This window comes from Xiphophorus maculatus, chromosome 13, assembly GCF_002775205.1.
Source record: "Xiphophorus maculatus strain JP 163 A chromosome 13, X_maculatus-5.0-male, whole genome shotgun sequence".
Lineage (NCBI taxonomy): Eukaryota > Metazoa > Chordata > Actinopteri > Cyprinodontiformes > Poeciliidae > Xiphophorus > Xiphophorus maculatus.
Window position 1 is genome coordinate 23,596,196 of NC_036455.1, and position 15,757 is coordinate 23,611,952.

At 38.2% G+C, this 15,757-nt stretch overlaps 1 long non-coding RNA gene across 1 annotated transcript; it reads right to left on the reverse strand.

Annotated features, from left to right (window-relative positions):
- Positions 1–8,700: 8,700 nt before the first annotated feature.
- On the reverse strand, positions 8,701–10,370 carry LOC111610651. The gene is made up of 3 exons (XR_002753746.1): positions 10,313–10,370; positions 9,102–9,282; positions 8,701–8,856 (listed from the first exon to the last, which is right to left on the reverse strand). It is a non-coding gene; the product is annotated as an uncharacterized LOC111610651 (long non-coding RNA).
- Between the last annotated feature and the right edge of the window lie 5,387 nt (positions 10,371–15,757).

Below are 15,757 nucleotides of genomic sequence, written 5' to 3' on the forward strand. Positions count from 1 at the left end.
GTAGGGTTTGCTCTGGTTTTCTCGTCTCATTCAACCTTCTGTTATATTTATTTACAGCCTGTTTCTTCACAGCGATAAGGGACACGGGACGAAAGTTGGGTGTAGCAGAAACTGTCTGAGGGGAAAGAAGCAATGATGAATTTATGCTGTTTTATTTCTGGAGACATCCAGTTCAGAACTTGTTTTTTATGTCTGAAAAAGACAATGACCGCAAGTCCATGAGTGCAGTCGAAAGACAAAATTAACCCTATTATATTTCCTTAAGCGCACAAGTAACTTTTGTTTTGCAATTTAAAACTGTTTCCTCGCAGTCAAAATGAATATTGAATATTACCTCGCGGAAAGTTGGAGTTGTCCTAGAAACAAGACAACTATATTCGTTGTTTTATACTTTACAGCCATAAAAAAACAAATAACTGCGGCTCTTATTTCATTAAGTATGCATAGAGCAGAACAAAAACCCTGAACGCTAAGCTAAAGCTACAATTTAATGGTTGCTATCAAACCTTATTCATGTGCTAGAAAAGCCCAGTCAAAGCTAAGAACTGAATCTTAGAGAAATCTTGTAGAGGCAAAAAAAAAAAATCAAAACTGTTTATACAGGCTCTCTTTATACGGGCTCTCCATCCAATCTGATATTTGAGCTTTTGCACAAGAAATATGTAAATCTACATGTGCAAAGCTGGTACAGACACACGAAAAGAGTGTAATTGTAGCTTTGACTACAGCAAACTAATGAGCACGGTGAACACACGATATATCAATTATTATAGCTACAAATCCATCCAACACTTTTCAGATTTAATAAAGAAAAGGAAAAATTATGTAAACGCAACCTGCCATACATATGTTTTATGGCAGGTTGAAGATAAACAGACCTTTGGGAAAAACGAATCATGTGTTCTCCAGCTCTGTGGCTAGAGGGCGCTCTGACATAACCAGCCTGATCTGATAACCTTGCGACGTTTCAGCTGTGAAAGTAACGTGATTTAAACACTTGATTAACAGCAAAACGTTATAGAAAGAATGTTCTGTGCTCATACTTTCTAAATTGTTCTCAATTTAGGGAATTTTATACTTCTACTGCACAATTGCATCAAGTCAGTCAACACAGTCAGCTGGATTTCGTTTGTTTAAGACTTCTGGAGTAAAACTTTTTTTTTTTTCATTTTCAGTTTTAACAACATACTGTATATTTCCTTTGGCTGTGCAGTAACTGTGCAGTTTTTATTCTGCTCAGTGTCTTAATAGTCTTAAATGGCTCCAGCCATTGAGGTGCTAATTAAAAGAAAACCTTATGAACGTTTCATGAACTCACTAGTTTTACTGTTACACTTTACAATCTGCCCTTTTAGTTGCTGCCACAACATTTTTTATTTTGCTTATGTTTTTTAATCTCTACCAACCCTGATTTGAATTAAAGCATGCCCGACAACAATTTGTGTTACAGTTTAAAATAACAGAGTAAAGATCAAATAATTCAAAAAAGACCAGGAAGTTCACTAAAAATAACACAATTACGCATATTAACACATAAGCTGACTAAAAAGATAACAAATAAACAAGAAAACCAACCAAAAATTAGTCAAAAAGTGAACCAAAATGATAGTAAAATTAGGTTAAATGAAAACCCAGACATGCAAAACAAGCATAATTAAGCAGCAAACATAAACATGAAAATTAATAATAAAAAAATGTCTAAGAAATAATAATGGGTATGATTAGCACTATCCTCAGACAAAAAAATGTAACAAAAAACAAACTCAAGTAAAAACCGTGCCAAAGAACTATATCATAATTTAATGTAAAAGTAGCAAATAATTTACCAGAAAAAACTGCAGCATACTGATATCATATTTGAAAGATGTAGAACTGACAACACAGCCCAGGAACAAATAACTTAGAGAGTTTGTCTTTTTACACAGTTTGTCAAAAATAGTCATCAGAAAGCTTCAGTTTCCAGACAGAAACTAAAGTTTTCCCTCTGGTCAATTAGCACATCAAGAAACATCTCGTCTAGAGAGACAAAACACATGCAGGCACAACAAATCCTAAATATTTCAGCATTTTTCTGGAAATGACGTTCACGCAGCACATTTCCACAGCTCATTCCTGTACATCAGAGAGTAATTAACAATCTCCCATCAAATGAATTAGCTCAGTCCTTTGAATAGCTGCTCTCATCACTCATCATGACTCAGCTGAGCATGGCAGCTCAGTGTAGAATGTGTCCTAACGATCGCAGTGCGTGGAGCAACGTCAGCCAGGGTCAACCGTCACGCACACGAGTCTTCAACACAGGCTGACAAATTGCTGAAAGTGTTGATGCAGGGTGCATATAAATTTGACATGGGAGTGACAGTGCTGAGCTTTTGTGTATTATTCACATGGAGAATAGAGAAGATATGAGACGTTCTTCTCCCGATTGGCTTGTTTAGTCCTTTCTTACTGATATATTTTCTATTTCTACCTAGCCCTTGTTTTTTTGTTTTCCTGAAGACCAAAGAGGTTAATTAACAGAATATATCAAATAAGTGGGTAACACTTTATTTGATGGGTTGTGAATAAGACTGTCATGACAGCGTCATAAACATGACCTGTCATGAACATGAGTAAGTCTTCATGAATATTTATGACTGATGTCATAAAGTGTCATTCGGTAAATCATGACACTTTTAACACAAAGTTGACATCATTCAAAATGTCTTTGTCATGGCAACTTGACATTAACCAAGAAATCATGACCTGACATAAATTTGTTATAAAAGTATTACTGATTAAACTTTAGCTTTAATAACATAAAGCTACATCATTTTTAAAGTTTATTCAGTAATACTTTTTTAGCTACAGGATTTTGACATCAAGGTGATACAAGTGCAGGAGGAAACACTGCAAGTTGCTCCCGAAACCACATTTCCTGCTTGCTGCCTCATCTATAAGCGTTCACAGCATTTCCTGTTTGTGTGAACCTCAACCTTTACTGTGTATCTCATGGTGGCCCCCTGCTCCACCATTATGACCAGTAACTTCCTGTGAGTCAGCCAGTCGGCAGCCCAGCTCCTCCTGACAGGACATACGTTCACATGGGAAGTCGCGGGTCTCACACATACGACAAGTAATCTTGCGGTTGTGCATTTGTGTGTGCCTGCGTGTTTACCTTCACAACCCATGAAATGGAAGCCTACTGGAAGCCCTGTGAGATTACACACCTGTGTGATGTCTGAATGAGCGTCTGTCTGCAGACAAACCCCCCAGGGGACACCTGCTGCAGGCATCATTTTCACCAGACTCCCTATGGGAGATCAGGTGTGAACTGCTGTTTTCTCCTACTCACCACGGCTCTCCTTCTGTTGTCAGACCTCCACCTCTCCAAAAATAACCAGAGTGCATGAGTCAGGGTCTCAACCTCACTGTTCTCCGTATCCTGACCTGTAAAGTGGACATGCATGGAAGTATGAGTGGTCTCTGACTGGTGGATGAAAGAAAAGTGGAACTGACATGCAGAGGTTTGAGTAATGCAGCTGTGGTTCTAGTGACACAGAAGAACCAATAAAACTTATGAAACTGAAATAAATGAGTAAGAGTGATACTTCATGAAGTTAGTGGAATATTCCTTTGCAACAATATTAATACTCTGGAAACTTTTCCTAATTTTGTGTCGTTTGAGCCACAATTTTAATTAATATTAGTGCAATTTTATGTTGTGGATGAACACAAAGGGATGTAAACTTTGAAGTGGTGAATTACAGTCCTAGATTTCAAAATGTCTTGTTTGTTTAAAGAGGCTGTATTATGTAAAATATCATATTTATATCATATTAAAATGTTATTCAGTGATTTAAAATGTACCTTGAGTGTCACCTTGATTATTTTCTCAGGACCTTCTTGCTGAAAGGCAACGGTGCTATCAATTGTTCAACCATGCATAACCAAAAATCTCTCCAAAAACATGTAAAATCGTCCGACTATCAGGAAAAATTAAATGGATAAAAATGTTTACTCACTAAAATATTTCCAGGCTCCACATGTGGCTCACTTTTGAGATCATTAATTGCAAATAAGTTGAAAACCAGGCATCATTTACCTCCCATGACACAATAAAGCACTTCTCATAAAAGCCTGATTAAAAAGCATTAAATACATAAAACTTAGATTCACATGAGCGCTGGGTCAACAGATTATTACGAAAAGGTACATTTTAATTTTTTTAATAAAAGAATTTACAAAGGGAAACATCCAATATAGATTTCTCATCGTCAGTGGTATATTTCAATTATTTCTGCTTATGTGCCTAGATAAGATGCTTATGCCGTCTCTGTTTTAGGAATGACATGACACAAAAACTATGACAGATGTAGTTGATGTCCAAATAAATAAATAAATTTATTGTACATGTTCTCAGTTTTATGAGAACATGTACTTTGAGTTTCCATTAGCTGTAGACTTAATCCTCTAAAGTGTCATAGATAAATTCTTGAAATATATCTATTTATGTTTAGTGAGTCTATATGGCAGTTTCCCCTTATAGCTTTTAAATACTGAAACAAATTAAATTTATTGAAATGTACCTGTGATGAAATATTCTTTTTCCACAAAATTCAAAGGGAAATACATTGTGTCAAAAATTTTATTTTAATTTAAAAATTTTATAAACAACAAATAAATCACATTATTATTATTATTATCATTAATAATAATAATAATTATTATTATTCTCAGAAAATTTTAAATCATATCAGAGTATTATAATAATAATAATATAATAATAATAATAATTGTATTATTATTATTATTGTTATTATTATTATTAATAATAATAATTATTATTATTATTATTATCTACCCATCTATTTTCTGTACACCCTGGTCCCTAGTGGGGTTGGGAGGTGCTGGTGTCTATCTCCAGCGAACGTTTCGGGCGAGAGGCGCGGTTCATCCTGGACAGGTTGCCAGTCTGTCGCAGGGCAACACAGAAACACAACCATACACACACACCTAGTGAAAATTTAGAAAGACGTATTAACCTAACAGTCATGCTTTTGGACAGTGGGAGGAAGCCGGAGTACCCGGAGAGAACCCATGCGTGCACAGAGAGAACATGCAAACTTATATCTTCGTGGCGCGGTCCATGCTAGCGAAATTAAGTTAATATGTTAACTTAAGTTCGGAAGCATGGCCACGTCCAGACCACACCTCTAATTATAATATAATTATAATTATGTATTTATCTAATTTCATCCCTTTGTCCCATCCATCCATTTTCTTACACCCTTATCCCATTGAGATCTGTGCTGGTGCCCATCTCCAGTGGTCAACTGGTGAGAGGTAGGGTACACCCTGGACAGGTCGCCAGTCCATCACAGAGACAAACAATCATATACACACAAACGCAGACCTAAGGAGAATTTAGAGAGACCAATTAACCTGAACACATTTCATGTTTTTGGACTGTGGGAGGAAGCCGGAGCACCCGGAGAGAACCCACGCCTGCACAGGGAGAACATGCTAACTCCATGCAGAAAAAAGGCCTGGAATTGAGCCCAGGACCTTCTTCCTGCAAGGCAACAGTGCTACCAACTGCGCCACTGTGCATCATGCCTTCTTTTATAAATCTTTAAACTTATATCTTTGCGGTGTGGTCTGTGCTTGTGAAAGTCAACATGTTACCCCCACACTAAGTCTTCACTTCTTCACCTCCCTTGATCCCCTCATTCCCCCATCCTTTCATCCCTTCTTCAATAAATCTTTAAACTTCAATCTTTATGAGGTGGTCCTTGCAAGTGGATTGCAAATCTTCATCCATCCATACATCCATCCATTATGGTGAGAAGCTTCATGATCTTGGCCCCTAGCATAAAAAAGCATTACTCATTTTCTTCAGCAGGCTGCTTTCTCTTCCATTTTTCCGGTTTCTTCAAACCCAGAGCATGTCGAAGCTTTTTCAGAAAAGGTTTCTTTACCGGGAGGGGAGCCTGTGCTTCGGCAATTACCTCCTGATCCTTCCTTTTTAGCTCCTCAGAGAGCTTATAATTGCGTGAAAGTTGGCGTTCTATTTCAGCTGTTGACGCATCCAGCTCTTTCCTGTATTTGACTTCATTTAAAAAGAGGTCGCGTTTAACTTCATCCAGCTCCTTCTGCAGCATGTTCTTCTCCGCGTGGAGGAATTTGGCCCTCTTTCCGTTACGTATCTCGACCTCTGCATGACGATATCTTTCATCCCGATGCTCCTGCTCCATTGTTTCTATTTCTTTTCTAAGGGCTAAAATTTCAACTTCAAACTTCTGGACCATTTCTAGACTTGCGTCTTTGGCTTGGTCCAGCTCTTTCTGGATGCATCTCTGTGCCTCTAGGGAATCGTCTTGAACTGAAGCCATTTTTTGACTAAGAGTTGCATTCTCAGCTTGCAGCTCTGAGTAAAGCATTTGGTTGATTTTCACTATCTCTGCATGAGATTCCCTGTCGTCTTGCAGCTCCCTCTCCAGTGAACATATCCGTTTCTTATAAGTTAAAACATCCATTTCAAATTTCTTTGTCATTTCCCGGTTTGCCTCTTTGGCTTGGTCCAGCTCTTCCTGGATGCATCTCTGTGTCTCTAGGGAAACGTCGTGCACTGCAGCGATTTTTTGACAAAGAGTTGCATTCTCAGCTTGCAGCTCTGAGTAAAGCAGTTGGTTCATTTTCACTATCTCTGCATGAGATTCTCTGTCGTCTTGCAGCTCCCTCTCCAGTGAACATATCCGGTTTTTATGAGTTAAAACATCCATTTCAAATTTCTTTGTCATTTCCCGGTTTTCCTCTTTGGCTTGGTCCAGCTTGCTCTGGAGACATGTCTTCAGTTCTGTACTCTGTCCTGTGTTTCCATCTTTTATCATCTTAAAAAACCTCTTGCTCATATTTGTTCGAGAGTTAGCTGTTCTTTCTACGTCCAGCTCTTCCTGTAAAGTTGCCACCTGTTCTGACAGATTAAAAATGTCAGTTTCTAGCTTAGCAAGGACTTCCTGATATAAGGCCGTACTTGACTGCATTTCTCGCTGTAAAAGTGCCTCTTTTTCTTGAGAAGATTGTAGCTGATATTGGAGGGCTTTATTTTCCATGAGGAGCTCAGAAAACACGATGTCCTCACTGGCATTGGATCCTTGTTTTGCTTCACTGCACACGCCAACGTCGTTTTCACTAAACTCGAATTTTTTTAGTTTGAGTTTCGCGTCATGCAGTTCTTTATCCAAGTTGTTTGCTCTTTGGCGTTCCTCATTGAATCTGGCTCTTTCTGAATTCAAGAGCATCTTTAGCCTGTTAATTTCCTCCTCCAAGGAATCACCGCTTTGGGTATCTTTGCCTTGAATCCAGGCATCCTGACTATGCTTGTTCTTCCGTCCATCTTCCTGGCATTGAATCTCCTCTTCAAAGAATTCCTTATTCTGAGTCTCCATTTTTCTCAAAAACTGTCTCAAAAATTATCCAAACAGGGTTTTCTGTAGAAGCTGTCGTCACTGGACCTTGTGCTTTCTGACAAGCACAAGAACTAATCACTGAACTTCAAGTGAAGTTCTGTGGTGACATCACAACATGTCTTGTGACATCATAGGATTGTCCAGGCTATGGTAACCTTTGACAGTGTTCTAGAATTCTGCACCTTGTTTATTTTTAAAAAATGAACCTGTAATGAAGAGATCTTCATTATTCTATTCATCTATTTTTACTTAAATCACTGTTTAGCACTTTTAAAAGCACTTTTTGCACTTTGTTAACAAGCACTTTATTTAGCACTGCACTTTAAGCATAGATTTGCACATAAATAGCAATTTGCACACAAGAAGTCTTAATTGTATTTATTGAGCATTTTTAGAGATTAGCATGCAGCCTTTTGTTCTGGGCTCTGCACAGCTGCTCCTCATTGAGAGGTGAGGTGGTTGCCTGTGAAGGGAGGGTAATTGTTACTCAGAGCAATGAGCTACTGGTGGGTAAAACTGAGCAAATGTTTGTGCGTAATCTGTTAAGTGTGGATTTCTAATATGAAGTGACCCACTTGTCTTTTCTGTGTCCTCTCCAGGGTGTTTGGACAAATACCGCCCCAGGGGTCCAGACACCACGTATAGTTTCCAGGAGAGGCCATTGAAAAGTGTGTGTGGGGGGAGGAGATTGTTTATGGGTTTTGTGGTGTTTCATTATGGTGTACTGTAATGATAATTCAATCTGGAGAGACTCAGACGGAGATGAGAAGACAATTAGAAGAGTTTATTGACAAACAGAATTTAAAGTCTTTGGCGCTCGGGCCCCGGCTGGGGATAACGGATATCGTAGCGTTAGCGATAGGCTTCAGATGAGCATCCCCGATGCTGTTAGGAACGTCATCCCCCAGGGCCCGGCACTGGTGGTGGAGGTTGAAGAAGGGTGCGGGCCTCAGGACCGGGCGAATGGAGGAGAAGGGGTGGTGGTGGGTTGAGCTCGGCTGGAGAGCGAAGGACGCCATGAATGAAGGTCCTTATCAGCTGGGACTTGGTCGATGATTGGACGTGACGTGGCTTGGTCCAGCGTTGATAGGTCGACGATTGTGGGCAGGTCGCTTCAATTAACGGGTCCCGGTGGGGATAAAAGAGTCTTCCAGTTTGAATTTGCGCCTAGGCTTCATAACATAAAATATTTATAAAAAGTGGAAATATTTGTATTTAGTAAAAGGTATTTTATTTAAATAGGTGGAGATTGATGAATTGAGACAACCCTGTCAATTAAAGGTGGTTTGGTCGGTCACAGCTGGGACTATTTAAGGCTGCAGTTTCACCTGTGAAGTGTTGCTGATGCTGTGTGAAGAATAAACCACTGCTGTTTCCACCTGACTGCCTCAGCTTTTCGTCCTCACTGTAAAATCCAACCGCAAAACGCCGCCTTGTTACAGAATGAAAATGAATTAAGAGTTCCAACCATATTTTATACAAATAATGAAATTAAATCATCCAAAGTTTCTGTACTTTCTGTGCTTTTTATTCAAGAATATGATCTGATAACATTATCTTGAGTTGATTTTTATTTCTACACTTTTATATCCTCATTATAAAGTAATTACTAACAGTCTGGTCTCGCTGAGAAGCAGCAGTCCTGCTCACCTCCCTGTGCCCACCCTGGACATTTTGAGCCGTGACGTATTGGAGGACGTGATTTTTCACACAGGTGCTTCATCTGCTTGCCAGTGCGACTATTTGGGGAAGATAAGCTGCGCCTCTTCACTCCTGAGCCGTTTTATGTTTCTTCCTTCAGCATCCTCACTGGTTGACGCGCAGTTTTAGTCTGTGCAGCCAAAAAGAAAAAAGAGGAAACAAATTGCTACTTCTGCCTGCGAGTTTGTGAATAACTCTTGAGATTTTTAGGGCACCTTTTCCAAAGCAAAAAGATATTAGACAGACAAGGGCTGAAAAAGATGCTTTATTGTTCTAAACAAATAGTTCACTCCTTGTTCTTTGGATGCCTGGCTTTTCTTGCTGTGACCTCTGTTGTGAACGCAGAAGGTAAGACAATATTTTAAACTTTTATTGCTAATGGAGTCATATTTTGGAGACTTTTTAAGGTCGTTTTCAAAACATCATTTTAGGTGCATGCCAAAACATAAAAAATAAAAATGTAAGCGATAAGAAATAGTGACGCACAAAACGTCCGCTTTTGCGCCCTGGTGAGCAATAGTTTGGTACACTGTAAAACACAAACTGTTGGGATAATAACAGTGACAAAAATGATCCAAGACATTTAAAATGGAATAGTTTTACTCATCACATTGAGGTGAAATTGCGTAAATGTTACCCCAAAGGACCTCTAAGTTATTTCATTTATCAAATTTCAAAATGATAGAACAGGTTAAAATATAATTAGTATTAAAGATATAACTTGCTGTTTTCTCTTTTGCAGTAGAATCATAATTAAGAACCATTGTTTCTTTTATAATGTAATCTTGTGGTAAAAATGAACAGAAACGAAAGCTTGGTTTTTAGTTAATGTATGAAATATGACTGAAATAATACTGTCATGTCCTCAACCTCCAACGCCTTGCCGGAGTCGACACTCAGCTAAACTCCTCTCCAAAGGATCACACAGACTAGAGCGCTTGCTTTGAGTCTTTAATGAAGCCAGATGGAGTAGGTGTAAAACTATGAAATAAACATACAAACTTTGAATAATACACAGTAGCAGTTAATACAGCACCCACAAGTATACTCGGTCGCTACAACGAAAGTATTAGCTCAAAGCCGTAAGTTCTCACAAAGCGGTATTGCATTTACAAATGATTAACTTATGCTTATATAACGAATATTAACAGAACTCTTACCGACAGTGCTTTCTAGGACCAACTGTATAGGAGTAGCCGTGTTACTGCAAAAACCATGCGTTGCATTGTCCCTGACTTGTCTGCTCTCTAATGACGTCATTAACGCCCGACTCTTAAAGTGATGTACATAAATTTCACCACTAGATGGCGACATTGAACGCTTAAATCTTATAACCTGTAGAACACATGTGTCAAACTCAAGGCCCGCGGGCCACATGTGGCCCGCTACGTCATTTTATGTGGCCCTCTCCCCCCCACCACCGTTTCACAGCCCCATTGATTGACTTCAAATAAGTTTTGAGCACGAATTGACTACAAACTACATCTCCCATAATGCCTTCCGATTGTTACCAGCCAACATTACGGCTTCTCGCCACTAGAGTGCAGCAGAGTCACCTCAAGCTGATTATTAATTTTCCCAGCGAATAAAACTGAAACATCGACAAGCTAACAAGCTAAAGAGCGAAGTTCCGTGACGTTTCAATCGAGGACTTTTACCGTCTACTGCCCCCTGATTTGATGCCGCAGCTTCGACTCCATGCAGCTCGTGTTTTTTGTCCATGTTTGGAAGCACCTATCTGAGCGAACAGATGTTTTCAATAATGAATTTAAACAAGACCAGATCGCGCATTACTGACGAAAACCTTCACGCCGTTTTGCGGATTTCCACAGAATAGAACTAAAACCGGACATGGACGAACTGACCAGGGGAAAACATTGGTAAGCACGAACAAACTAAATTTAAATAGAATGAATGTAAAACCAAAACTCAGTATACTGGAATATGCATATAGTTTATTGATTTTGCTTGTGTTTTGTTTATTTACACAACACAACACAATGAGGATGTGTGTGAGTTGGTGACAGGGTGAAGAGGGTCAGCTTTGTGTTCAAGGACAGGCAACATCACCTCATTGTTTTGTTCTTATGTGAAATACATGTTCGTTGTGTAAGAAATAACGAACAAGTTTTGTGAATGAAGTTGAGAGTTAATATCAAAACTTGTTTTTATTCTTTGTCTGCTTATCTTTAAAGCAGACAAAGATTAATTTTCCAGTGAATAAAACTGAAACATCGACAAGCTAACAAGCTAAAGAGCGAAGTTTAGCTGAGCAGTTTAAAAATATTGTAATTTTTAAACTGAGCAGTAATTTTACATCCATGTAAACTCAAATGTAATATTTAAAACTTGAATACATAAATCAGTTATTTAACAATGTGAGGTGTTGTTTAATTTATTTTTAACATTGTATTTTCATACATTTATGCTAGGGTTGCCCAAGTCTAGTTTTCCAGACCTATCACTCTGCAACTTTAGATGCGTTCCTTCTCTAACACACCTGGATCATAAACTCATTCATAGGCCTCTACAGAACTGAGTTGCTGCTAATGAGGGAAGTCAACTTTTTGTCTGGGGTATGTTTTAGTAGGGACGCATCTAAAAGTTGCAGTCTGGAGGACTGCACTTGGGCATTCCTGATTTATACCGTCAATGTGGCCCGTTGAGGGTGGCCAATATGCTGAAGTGGCCCTTGGTGAAATTGAGTTTGACACCCCTGCTGTAGAATGTCAACTGACATAACATCACAAAAACTGATAATAAAGCTTTTAAAATAAATTCTAAGAAGGTGGCATATAACTTTTTAAAAAGCGTTTGTGAAAGCACAGTTAGCTAGAACTGTCACTAAACTAGATAAAACTTAAGTTTTTGATCCATTCACCTTTCTTAATCAACAATCTTTAAAACTTTTGCTAGGCTATTTTGTTTATAATGCAACCCATACATAATGTGAAAAATGTTTACTCTGTTGACACCCTGAATAAATATGCAACGCACTTTTCAAGTACTAATTTTATTTCTTAAGCTAAAAAATAACCCAACCTGGCTCTCCAATAAAATATGGAGAAGTGAATAAACATTATTGTTGTTAGAACATAACCAGAATTGAACAATGCCTTTAGAAATTGCCATGTGTTATTTAAACTCTATAAATTCAATAACAGCCATTTTATTGCCAAAATATCTGCTTTTAGGCATGTTGACTTTTCTGTAGGGTTTGCTCTGGTTTTCTCGTCTCATTCAACCTTCTGTTATATTTATTACAGCCTGTTTCTTCACAGCGATAAGGGACACGGGACGAAAGTTGGGTGTAGCAGAAACTGTCTGAGGGGAAAGAAGCAATGATGAATTTATGCTGTTTTATTTCTGGAGACATCCAGTTCAGAACTTGTTTTTTATGTCTGAAAAAGACAATGACCGCAAGTCCATGAGTGCAGTCGAAAGACAAAATTAACCCTATTATATTTCCTTAAGCGCACAAGTAACTTTTGTTTTGCAATTTAAAACTGTTTCCTCGCAGTCAAAATGAATATTGAATATTACCTCGCGGAAAGTTGGAGTTGTCCTAGAAACAAGACAACTATATTCGTTGTTTTATACTTTACAGCCATAAAAAAACAAATAACTGCGGCTCTTATTTCATTAAGTATGCATAGAGCAGAACAAAAACCTGAACGCTAAGCTAAAGCTACAATTTAATGGTTGCTATCAAACCTTATTCATGTGCTAGAAAAGCCCAGTCAAAGCTAAGAACTGAATCTTAGAGAAATCTTGTAGAGGCAAAAAAAAAAAATCAAAACTGTTTATACAGGCTCTCTTTATACGGGCTCTCCATCCAATCTGATATTTGAGCTTTTGCACAAGAAATATGTAAATCTACATGTGCAAAGCTGGTACAGACACACGAAAAGAGTGTAATTGTAGCTTTGACTACAGCAAACTAATGAGCACGGTGAACACACGATATATCAATTATTATAGCTACAAATCCATCCAACACTTTTCAGATTTAATAAAGAAAAGGAAAAATTATGTAAACGCAACCTGCCATACATATGTTTTATGGCAGGTTGAAGATAAACAGACCTTTGGGAAAAACGAATCATGTGTTCTCCAGCTCTGTGGCTAGAGGGCGCTCTGACATAACCAGCCTGATCTGATAACCTTGCGACGTTTCAGCTGTGAAAGTAACGTGATTTAAACACTTGATTAACAGCAAAACGTTATAGAAAGAATGTTCTGTGCTCATACTTTCTAAATTGTTCTCAATTTAGGGAATTTTATACTTCTACTGCACAATTGCATCAAGTCAGTCAACACAGTCAGCTGGATTTCGTTTGTTTAAGACTTCTGGAGTAAAACTTTTTTTTTTTTCATTTTCAGTTTTAACAACATACTGTATATTTCCTTTGGCTGTGCAGTAACTGTGCAGTTTTTATTCTGCTCAGTGTCTTAATAGTCTTAAATGGCTCCAGCCATTGAGGTGCTAATTAAAAGAAAACCTTATGAACGTTTCATGAACTCACTAGTTTTACTGTTACACTTTACAATCTGCCCTTTTAGTTGCTGCCACAACATTTTTTATTTTGCTTATGTTTTTTAATCTCTACCAACCCTGATTGAATTAAAGCATGCCCGACAACAATTTGTGTTACAGTTTAAAATAACAGAGTAAAGATCAAATAATTCAAAAAAGACCAGGAAGTTCACTAAAAATAACACAATTACGCATATTAACACATAAGCTGACTAAAAAGATAACAAATAAACAAGAAAACCAACCAAAAATTAGTCAAAAAGTGAACCAAATGATAGTAAAATTAGGTTAAATGAAAACCCAGACATGCAAAACAAGCATAATTAAGCAGCAAACATAAACATGAAAATTAATAATAAAAAAATGTCTAAGAAATAATAATGGGTATGATTAGCACTATCCTCAGACAAAAAAATGTAACAAAAAACAAACTCAAGTAAAAAACCGTGCCAAAGAACTATATCATAATTTAATGTAAAAGTAGCAAATAATTTACCAGAAAAAACTGCAGCATACTGATATCATATTTGAAAGATGTAGAACTGACAACACAGCCCAGGAACAAATAACTTAGAGAGTTTGTCTTTTTACACAGTTTGTCAAAAATAGTCATCAGAAAGCTTCAGTTTCCAGACAGAAACTAAAGTTTTCCCTCTGGTCAATTAGCACATCAAGAAACATCTCGTCTAGAGAGACAAAACACATGCAGGCACAACAAATCCTAAATATTTCAGCATTTTTCTGGAAATGACGTTCACGCAGCACATTTCCACAGCTCATTCCTGTACATCAGAGAGTAATTAACAATCTCCCATCAAATGAATTAGCTCAGTCCTTTGAATAGCTGCTCTCATCACTCATCATGACTCAGCTGAGCATGGCAGCTCAGTGTAGAATGTGTCCTAACGATCGCAGTGCGTGGAGCAACGTCAGCCAGGGTCAACCGTCACGCACACGAGTCTTCAACACAGGCTGACAAATTGCTGAAAGTGTTGATGCAGGGTGCATATAAATTTGACATGGGAGTGACAGTGCTGAGCTTTTGTGTATTATTCACATGGAGAATAGAGAAGATATGAGACGTTCTTCTCCCGATTGGCTTGTTTAGTCCTTTCTTACTGATATATTTTCTATTTCTACCTAGCCCTTGTTTTTTGTTTTCCTGAAGACCAAAGAGGTTAATTAACAGAATATATCAAATAAGTGGGTAACACTTTATTTGATGGGTTGTGAATAAGACTGTCATGACAGCGTCATAAACATGACCTGTCATGAACATGAGTAAGTCTTCATGAATATTTATGACTGATGTCATAAAGTGTCATTCGGTAAATCATGACACTTTTAACACAAAGTTGACATCATTCAAAATGTCTTTGTCATGGCAACTTGACATTAACCAAGAAATCATGACCTGACATAAATTTGTTATAAAAGTATTACTGATTAAACTTTAGCTTTAATAACATAAAGCTACATCATTTTTAAAGTTTATTCAGTAATACTTTTTTAGCTACAGGATTTTGACATCAAGGTGATACAAGTGCAGGAGGAAACACTGCAAGTTGCTCCCGAAACCACATTTCCTGCTTGCTGCCTCATCTATAAGCGTTCACAGCATTTCCTGTTTGTGTGAACCTCAACCTTTACTGTGTATCTCATGGTGGCCCCCTGCTCCACCATTATGACCAGTAACTTCCTGTGAGTCAGCCAGTCGGCAGCCCAGCTCCTCCTGACAGGACATACGTTCACATGGGAAGTCGCGGGTCTCACACATACGACAAGTAATCTTGCGGTTGTGCATTTGTGTGTGCCTGCGTGTTTACCTTCACAACCCATGAAATGGAAGCCTACTGGAAGCCCTGTGAGATTACACACCTGTGTGATGTCTGAATGAGCGTCTGTCTGCAGACAAACCCCCAGGGGACACCTGCTGCAGGCATCATTTTCACCAGACTCCCTATGGGAGATCAGGTGTGAACTGCTGTTTTCTCCTACTCACCACGGCTCTCCTTCTGTTGTCAGACCTCCACCTCTCCAAAAATAACCAGAGTGCATGAGTCAGGGT